We start from the raw sequence: 10,250 nt of genomic DNA, 5'->3' as shown, positions 1-10,250 counted from the left end.
ATGTATCTTATTATGAGAGAAAATGAACATATTTGTGTTTGAGGGCCAGTTTCATGCCAATTTTGTGCAGACTGTTGGTTCATGTGGAGGACTGAATTCTGGTCTTTTTCTTCTCTTGCCCTTATTCCTTTCGATTCTCTTGCCCTTATTCCTTTCCAAAGAGGTCTGATGAATCATGCCCTATATAAACCATAAAATCTCATTAAATCGTTCTTCTGCTGTTTGTTTTGTCTCTTTGCATAGGCTGCAGTGTATTAGGTGGATCATAACTCACTGCAGCCTGGAACTCTAGACTCAAACAATCCTCTCACCTCATCCTCCCAAAGTGCTAGGATTGCAGGCGTAAGCCATCATGCTCAGCTTCAATGGATTTTTTTTCTTTCAACCTAATTCTCATATGGCAATCACCTAACAGACTGAAGGCCTTCTTCTTATCTTAATTCAAGCATTCCTTTCTACTCCAATAGACAAAGCTTAACTTTTTCTACCAATCTAAAGAATCCCTAACCCACCTATGACTTGCTAAGTACCCCTCTTTTAAGATGTCCTACCTTTGGTGGCCAAACTAATGAACACATTCCATGCATTGATTTATGATTTTTACCAGTAATTCCTGTCTCCACAAATATATAAAACCAAACTATAACCTGGCTACCCTTTTTTTGAGATAGGGTCTCAAGTTGTCACCCTGGGTAGAGTGCTATAGCATCACTACTGACAGCAACCTTGAACTCTTGGGCTTAAGCAATTCTCTTGCCTCTGCCTCCCAAGCAGCTGGGACCACAGGAGCCCACCACAACACCCCACTATTTTTGTTGTAGTTGTCATTGTTGAATATTAGGCCTGGGCTGGGTTCGAACTCCCAGCTCTAGTGTAGGTGGCCAGCGCTCTAACCACTAAGCTACGGGTGCCCAGCCTTCTCAAGATCTCTTAATTAAGACTATGTTCCCCGGGCCCAGGTCACTCATACTGGCTCAGAGGAAACCTCCTTAAATATTTTGGCACAGTTTTTCCATAAATAATGTCTTCTGCCTATCTTATTAATAGCATAGGGTTTTTTTTGTTTGTTTTTTTATGACATAATGCAATGAACTACCCACCACCAAAAGTCCAAAATCAACCAGGCACTTTTTGAATTTTTGGATTTCAGTTCTCTAAATCTTTTAGCGTAACATACACATTTGGGATATTAACCATCCATGAGGTATGTTGCAAACATTTTTCCCACTTTGCCAACTGTCTTTTATTTATTTACAGTAGGTTGTGAGTATGGGCGCCAAGCAACCGTTTTGTTTTTTAATGTCGTCACATGTATCAATCAATATTCGTTCCTGGAATCTAGGCTTTCGCTCACCAGAAAGCTTTTCCCTACCCAGGTGCTAGAGAAATTGAGCCATTTGCCGGCGGCCTGCAGGCCCACGCAGATTTCTTCCTAGACATTAGTGCCCGGAACCCGACGCCACCGGGGCGGGGGCGCCGGCAGCGCAAGCGCACTGACAAGCCGGTCGAGACAGTGGGTAACCAGCTGGGAGGAGCGCGAGGAGCGCGGGGAGGCGGCGCTGCTCTTGAGCCCGCGAGGTCCCTCCTTCGGCCCTACCGGAAGCTCCGCCCCCTCCCACAGGCTGCAGCGGGTTTTCCGGACGTCGCTCCTGGAGCCCAGTGGCCCCGACTGCGGATACCACCCCTTCCCTTTGCACCTGCCGGCGGGTACCGTCCGACCTCGCCTGCCCACCCGGCGTGCGCACGACCCCCACTCTGGCCCGCAGCGGCCGAATTACCTCTGAGGCCGAGCTCGCCGGTTCCTCCGCGGGGTGGTCGCCCGCGAGTCCCCGCTGCGCTGCGCCCCCTGGCGGCGGGCCCGGGCGTGCAGTGGCGTACTGCGCAGGAGCGCCCGGCTGCCGGCCTCCGCCCGCTCCCGCGGCCCCCCGAGCCGCGTCTGCGGAGAGCGGGTTCACGCTTCTCTTCCACCAGCCTGCCCTCGCCACGCCGCCCGAGGAAACGATCCTCTACTACTGTCTTTGCGTCCTTCTTCCGACGCTCGCCCCCTCCGAGCGATCCGTACTGGCCTTATGGACCCGCATGTCACCACGCTCAGCACCACAAAGGCGCTGCACTTTCCCGTGGTCCTCCGCTCAGCTTTTTTCCTCCTGGTACCAAACACTGCAATAGCTTTTCAGCAGCAATATCCAATTCCCCAATTTTCCAACACCAACTGATGTCCGGCAGTTCAGCGATGACACCACTGATTAAGGGCTCGGTCCACACTTGGTCAGCCACTATGGGGTCCTCAGGCCAGCCACATTTCTGCCCACCCGCTAGAAATGGCAGGATTCCCACAGCTTCACTCAGGTTCAGTAGTTCCCCGATTAACTCACAGAACTCAAGAAAGCACCGCACTTAACTATGTCCAGACTGTTACAAAGGTTACTACTCAAGGACAGCCAAACGGAAGAGATGCCTGGGGAGGGCCGTGGGGTTTCCATGCCCTCTGGAAGTGCCGCCTCCCAGCACCTTGCCGGCTTGGAAGCTCTCCGGTCGTTTAAGGGTTTTTCTCTGTTTTTCACTACAAGGGCACGATTGAATAAATTGTTGGCCCCACTGGTGATTGAACTCAACTAAAGGTAGAGGAAGGGCTGCTAGAGGCAGAAAGGACTCTGGTCAACAACTGCATCCTCCCATTCAGGAACCCAGCAACAGTGACCTCATTACCATAAACTCAGGTTAAAGCGACTCTCTGAATAACAAAGACACTCATATATTTCAGGAAATTACAAGGGTTTGGGGGGTTCTGTGCCGAGAACTGGCGACAAAGCCAAATATAATTGTTTTTTTTATCATACTACAGTGCCCTAAACGCATAACCCAGTCTGATTGTGAGAAAAACATCAGACAAACCCCAACAGAGGGACGTTCTACAAAATAGCCAACTGACCTCTAAAAGCTGTCAAGGTTGTAAAACTTTTCAGAATCAAAATGGAGTCACTTGTGTAAGGAAACAACAACAGGCTGGGCATTGTGGCTCACCCCTGTACTCCCAGCACTTGAGAGACTGAGGTGGGTGGATTGCTGAGTTCATGAGTTTGAGACCAGCCTGAGCCAGAGTGAAACCTCATCTCTAAAAAAATAGCCAGGCTTTGTGGCGGGCGCCTGTAGTCCTTGAGAGAGAATACCCAAGAAGAGAAGGGTGAGGTCTAGGAGAGCAGGTCTTCTCAAGGAGACCACCAGGATACACCTGCAGGGTCCTCTCCATGGTGACTCAGCTCTTGGGAATTTGGAACTTGGAAATTTCCAAGTTCTGTGAAAACCTGTAGTTCTCTCCGGGCTGGAATAGCATCTCCCGCTTGATTCAAACAGGCCAATGAGAGGGGTACCTGTGGGATGGACCTTTTTGACTGTCAATAAAAAGGGAAAGACCAAGCCAGTCAGGGAGTGCGGCCAGTTGGAAATCTTCTACGCAGTAATCTCCCAACTGGTAAATAAAGCCCTTCCTCTTATAAACGTGGCATTTGGGTGCTCTTTCTCTCCATTGGGCCTTGTCTTCCTGCAACAGTCCCAGCTACTTGGGAGGCTGAGGCAAAAGAATCACAGCTTGATCCAAGACTGTGAGGTTGCTGTGAGCTGTGACACCACAGCACTGTAAGGGTCACAAAGTGAGATGCTGTCTCCAAAAAAAAAAAGAAAAGAAAACAGCAGCAAAAGAAGAACCCTAGCCAATGAAGCCAAAGGAAGACCACTAAAGAAGAGTTCTCATGTATGTATGCCTGATAACAAAAATGTCACAAGTGACGGCTAAAAGCACAACCGTACACAGAAATGCTTTTGCAAGGACATCTGCCTTCTGACTGCTTGTCCAACCTTGGACTGAGATCACCCTTGGAATTGATTCATGTAGCCAAGGACAATTATGTAATCTTCATTTTTTTCTTTACCTGTGAAAACACACATAGTTCACTATGGCACATATATTCCCACTGCAAAGCCCTATTCTTAAATAAATTATCATTTTCTGTTAGCCTCTTGCCTTTACTGAGGTTGACAAGGTCATCAAAAAAAAGGCTTGTGGGCGGGGCACAGTGGCTCATTCCTGCAATCCTAGCACTCTAGGAGGCCCAGTCTGTTGGATTGCTTGAGCTCACAAGTTCGAGACCAACCTGAGCAAAAGCTAGACCCTGTGTGTACTAAAAATAGAAAAACTGAGGCAAGAGAATCAATTGAACCCAAGAGTTGGAGGTTCTCGTGAGCTATGACACCACGGCATTCTAACCAGGGCAACAGCTTGGGATTCTGTCTCCAAAAAAAGAAAGTGCGGCTGGGTTTGGTAGCTCACACCTATAATCCCAGCACTCTGGAAGACCGGGAGTTCAAGACCAACCTGAGCAAGAGCAAGACCCCCATCTCAAAAAGGAAAAGCAAGGAGTGACGGCATCTGTAGCTCAGTGGTTAGGGTGTCAGCCACATACACTGAGGCTGGCAGGTTCGAACCCAGCCCTGGCCAGCTAAAATCAACAATGACAACTGCAACAAAAAAATAGCCAGGCATTGTGGCAGGCACCTGTAATCCCAGCTACTTGGGAGGTTGAGACAAGAGAATCTCTTAAGCCCAAGAGTTTGAGGTTGCTGTGAGCTGTGATATCATGGCACTCTGCCAAGGGCAACATAGTGAGACTCTGTTTCAAAAAAAAGGAAAGAAAAAGCAAGGACTGTGGGAAGTAGAGCCTAAGGAAACCTGTGGGTTAAATATAAGTGGTGTCCTAGATGGCATCCCAGACCAGAGAAAAGACATTGGGAGAAAATGGAAGAAATCTGAATAAAGTATGTGCCAGCCAAACATGTAAGTGTAAAATACGTACCAATAATATGTGTGAATATTGGTTTATTAACTGTAACAAGTATACTGTACAAATCTAAGATAAAAATAACAGGAAAATGATTTATTGGAACTTTCTGCACTATTTTGCTAATTTTCTATAAATCTAAAACTATTCTAAAAGTTTATTTATTTATTTTTGAGATAGAGTCTCACTATATCATCCTGGGTAGAATGCTGTGGCATCACAGCTCATAACAACCTTAAACTCTTGGGCTTAAGCAATTCTCTTGCCTTAGCCTCCCAAGTAGCTAAGACTACAGGAGCCTCCCACAATGCCTGATTATTTCTGTTGTTGTTTTTGTTGTTACAAATCCTCTCCTCTGCCTTTTAAAGAAGGCAGAGCCTCAAAATTGAAGAGCTTTTTGCAATTTTTAGTTTTTTTAAATAAACTTTTATGGCTCGGCACCTATAGCACAGTGGTGCAAGGCTGTTGGGTTCAATCCCAGCCTGGGCCTGCTAAACAACCATGACACCTACAACAAAGAATAGTGGGCGTGGCAGGTGCCTGTAGTCCCAGCTACTTGGGAGGCTGAGGCAAGAGAATCACTTAAGCCCAAAAGTTTGAGGTTGCTGTGAGCCGTGATGCTACAGCACTCTACCGAGGGTGGCATAGTAAGACTCTGTCTCAAAAAAGAAAAAGAAAAAATCAGGTCAAAAACCAGCAATCTCCTCCCCAGACTCCTGGAGTGCTTCAAGGACAGAGGTCCTGGAAATACCCGACCCACAATCCTGACTCTAAGGTTGTGCCCATAATACTGACCCAAGGTAGAGAAGAACCCTGGTGGTACTCTGGGGCTCACTACCCCATTCCAGCTACATTGATAAGGCTAATAAAAGTCTTTTATGGGTGCTGAGCTGATACCTGGTCAGTGTCCATTCTCCTTTTCCCCTCCATTAAAGTCTTTTCTTGTACCCAGACTGGTGTCATGTCCTTTCTTATGAACCTTCACCCCAGTTCTATGCCAGAATCTCTCAGAAGGGATTTGGACAGGGGGCGTGGAAGAGGGGAGGAGAGCTGGCATTGGATCATTTAGGGTCTTGTCAAGAGGGACTGTCTATGGCTCGAGTGTGGTGGCTCATGCCTACAGTTCCAGCACTTTGGGAGGCCAAGACGGGAGGATCCCTTGAGCCCAGGAGTTCGCTATGAACACACTACTGTGCTCCAACCAAGGTGACAGAGCATGACTTTGTCCCTGAAAAATACAGATATTTTCAAAAAAAGGTGCAGGGGCTGTCTAGGAAATAGAGGAAGGAATATTGCATTTCTAGGGGCTGAAAAAGTTACAAGTCAGTTCCCAAAACTAAGTGACATTCACCAAAATTATAAGATCCAAGGTAGAAATCTCCAGAGAAACTCCAAAAATACTGGTAAGAAAAAAAAGACAAGCAATGGTGGGCCCAAACAGCACAGAGCTCCCTGCTGGGTCTGATCTGTCCATCCTCCTACCAGCCCCAATCCCCTTCCTCTGCTGGGGAGCTCATCAGCGGGGGACCAAGGTCAGCAGAGGGAGTGGAAACCTTCAGCTGCACCCACTTCTGTGGGCAGGCAGCCCCAGCCCTGACCACTGCTGGCCTTCAATGGAGCTTGAAGGGCTAATAAATACCTAGGATTGGACATACTAGTCATTTAAAGTTGTTCCTAATATTATCTACTACCTAACATGAGCAGAAAAGTGTTGGGGCTAGGAGTTGAATTGTTTCCCTCTAAAAAATGTATGTTAAAGGCTCGATGCCTATATTTCAGCGGCTAGGGCGCCAGCCACATACATTGGAACTGGTGGGTTCAAATCCAGCTGGGCCCGCCAAACAACAATGACAACTACAACCAAAAAAAGTAGTCAGGCATTGTGGCATATGCCTGTGGTCCCAGCTACTTGGGAGGCTGAGGCAAGGGAATCAACTTAGCCCAAGAGTTTGAGGTTGCCATGAGTTATGGCACCATAGCACTCTACCCAGCGTGACAGCTTGGGACTCCGTCTCAAAATAAGTAAATAAATAAATAAAAGTTGTCTGAAGGCAATGTGTAGTTGAGATCAGAGGGAGGAGACACCCAAATTTGGAAGATGGTGGCCCTATCTGGGTGTGAAGTGAGGAGACTGGAATTAACAGTGGCAGTCGGCTTTATAAGAAAGATTAAAAAAAAATAAAAGATACAGATTTACAAGAAAGATTAAAAAAAATAAATAAAAAGACCAGCTGACTTCTTATACACCAAGTGCTGGTTGAGATAAATGGGTCATAGCATAGAAGTAAATGTTTTCATGTGAGTATATCTGTTCTACCTGTTCTGGACATAAATACATGACTTCAGGCTCCTTACATTTTACGTGTTTATATTGATCTGCATTTAGAATTTATATGGAAAACATGAATTATATATCAGCTTCCCAAAGAATATGCTAGTTAGGGGGCAGTGCCTGTGGCTCAAGGGGTAGGGCACTGGTACCATATACTGGGGGTGGTGGGGCCAAAACTGCAAGAAAAAAAAAAAGAATATGCTAGTTAGTTTGATTTTCTTTTCCTCTGTGTCCTTATGTTTAGGTATACCTTTTTAGAATTGTTTCCTAAGATTATAAAAATATTTTCTGTTCTGTCTGATGAAAATCTTTGGTACTATCTATCGTAAATATTCCAACCTACATTAATAAAAACATCCAGAATTCAGCTATACATATATATATATATATTTTTTTTTTTTTTTTTTTTTTTTTAATTAAGACAGTGTCACTTTGTCACCCTCGGTAGAGTACCGTGGCGTCACAGCTCACAGTAACCTCCAGCTCTTGGGCTTAAGCAATTCTCTTGCCTCAGCCTCCCAAGTAGCTGAGACTACAGGAGCCCACCACAATGCCCAGCTATTTTTTGGTTGTATCTGTCGTTGTTTGGCAGGCCTGGGCTAGGTTCAAACCCACCAGCCCTGGTGTATGTGGCTGGTGCCCTAGCCGCTGAGTTACAGGCACTGAGCCTGAGGTATATTTTTTAAATTAAAGATCCTCATTGCCCCCTAGAGCATTATAATTATTATATTTTTATATTCCTTGTTGATAACGTTTCAATTAGCCCAGCAAATATTTATTGAGAATCTATTATGAGACATAGTATGGCACAAATTTCTACTTGTCTGTTAGTATTTATTTTCTTCTTCCTCCACAATAGACTCTTCAGCTGGATTCAAGGTAGTCCAGAATAATGCAGCCAAATTTACATTTACACTAATGCACAGAGATTATCCTGGAGTCTGGGAATATAGAGTGAATAAAATAATTTCACTCTACTTGGGAAGATAAATACTTTAAAATAATGCAGTTTGTTGATTTAAAAGGCATTTATTGTCTGTTGTGTACCAGACATGATATTGTTCTTGCAGCATGCACCCAAGGGTGAAATAAGGTCATGGGGTAGAAATGAGCAGAGTCATTTGCCCACAGGCAATGGGCCATGGGAGGGGAAAATTTACTCATCTTTACTTCAAAGGTTAAAAAAAAATTCCTCTACATCTCTAGGAGCCACAGATGCCTAAGATACCATCACTCTTTCCTCCTCCTGTTCTCCATGCTTATCCATAGGAAGGGTTTTCCTTTTTAACATTGTAGAAATCCAGAGAGGCAGAGGAAGCAGAGCGGGTTTGAATTCCACCTGATCGGAACAGAAACTGGATTTCTGCGTGACCCAGAGGCTGAGCAGCTTTTGAGTGACCTCTGCCGTCAGCCCAGCTAGGTTGACTTGCTGTCTGCAATGTATTTTTCACATGGATAGTCCCCTACAAAGCCCTGTGACTGTGAACTGAGGTCAATTTAACAGGTCACAAAGGCAGTGTCCAATACGGTGGAGTGTCCTGGCTAAGTCCCAGACTCTGGGGCAGGCCTGAATGGGTTTTTGTCACTCTCCTGACTTTTTGTGGTCTTGGAAGTAATGATTTAACTTCTCTGTAACTTGGTTTCCTCACCTGAAAAATATGGATAATACTTCTGTCTCCATTATATACTTATTGTGAGGACTGAGAAAATTAAGATCCGTAAGCCACAGTCCTTGGGCCACAATAAATGCTCAATAAATGTTAGTCAAACTCATTGTTATTACATTTGCTACCACACATATTAGTACAGTAGGCAAGACATTTCTTGAGAGTCCATTATCTTGTCTTTCAAATGAGAAGATGAAGGCCTAGAGCAGTGGCTCATACCTGTAATCCTAGCACTCTGGGTGTCTGAAGAGGAAAAAAGTCTCTTCAGCTTAGGCATTCAAAACTAGACTGAGCAAGAAGGAGACCCTTTCTCTACTAAAAATGGAAAAATTAGCCAGGCATCGTGGTGGGCCAGCTACTCAGGAGGAAGAGGCAGGAGAATTTCTTGAGCCTAGGAGTTTGAGGTTGCTATGAGCTGGACTGATGCCGTAGCACTCTAGCCTGAGCCTGGGAAACAGTGAGACTCCGTCTCAAAAATAATAAGAAAAAAATAAGAAGAAGAAATAAATAAATAAAACAAGGAGATGAGCCAAGAATGATATTGAAGTTCTCTTCTAGCTCTGAGATTTGGGATTCTGGCTTCTCCAATTTGCTCAGTCCTATCTCTTTCCCTACATAGGACTATCGATGACCAGGCAATATGTAACTAACAGGAGATTCTCTCGTAAAGACACAACTGGAAGAGTTTATCTCATTACAATGATAAACCTAGGGACTAGCAACTATGGATGGTGTTTTAGTTTCCTCAAATTACCACACAGCGGATAGCTTAAAACAACAACAATTTAGGGGCAGTGCCTGTGGCTCAAAGGAGTAGGGTGCCGGCCCCATATACTGGAGGTAACGGGTTCAAACCTGGCCCCGGCCAAAAACTGCAAAAAAAAAAAAACAAAACAGAAATTTATTCTCTCAGTTCTGGAGGCTGGAAGTCTAAAATTGATGTGTCTGCAGGGCTGCCTCCTTCTGGATGCTCTCAGGGAGAATCAGTGCCACACCTCTCTGTAGCGTCTGGGAGTTGCCAGCAGCCCTGTGTTCCTTGGCTTGCAGAAGCATTACTCCCGTCTCTGCTTCTCTATTCACTTTGTCTTTTTTCCCATACATCTCTGTGTTTCAAATCTCCCTCTGCCTTTCCTTTATAAAGATACCTGTCATGGGTGGCACCTGTGGCTCAAAGGAGTAAGGCACTCACCCCATATGCTGGAGGTGGTGGGTTCAAACCCAGCCCTGGCCAAAAACTGCAAAAAAAAAAGATACCTGTCATTGGAGACAGGTCCACCCTGTCTTGCTCTGTTTTGCACTGCTGTAAGAGAATACTTGAGGCTGGATAATTTATAAAGAACAGAAAGATTTTTCTTATGGTTCTGGAGGCTAGGAAATCCTAGATCAAGACACTGGCATGTTTGGTGTCTGGCGAGG

At 45.4% G+C, this 10,250-nt stretch overlaps 1 protein-coding gene and 1 pseudogene across 1 annotated transcript in view; one reads left to right on the top strand and one right to left on the bottom strand.

The window, feature by feature from the left end:
- Window positions 1-10,250, bottom strand: part of HLCS (holocarboxylase synthetase) — a 239,689-nt gene that overhangs the window by 221,994 nt on the left and 7,445 nt on the right. The gene's annotated exons all lie outside the window — the stretch shown is intronic.
- The window catches only part of LOC100962427, a 15,045-nt pseudogene that overhangs the window by 366 nt on the left and 4,429 nt on the right, over window positions 1-10,250 (top strand).

This window comes from Otolemur garnettii, unplaced genomic scaffold (genome assembly GCF_000181295.1).
Source record: "Otolemur garnettii isolate 467f Iridium unplaced genomic scaffold, OtoGar3 scaffold00180, whole genome shotgun sequence".
Taxonomy (NCBI): Eukaryota; Metazoa; Chordata; class Mammalia; order Primates; family Galagidae; genus Otolemur; species Otolemur garnettii.
Note: the sequence above shows the minus strand (reverse complement) of the source record. Positions and strands in the feature narration are given on the sequence as shown.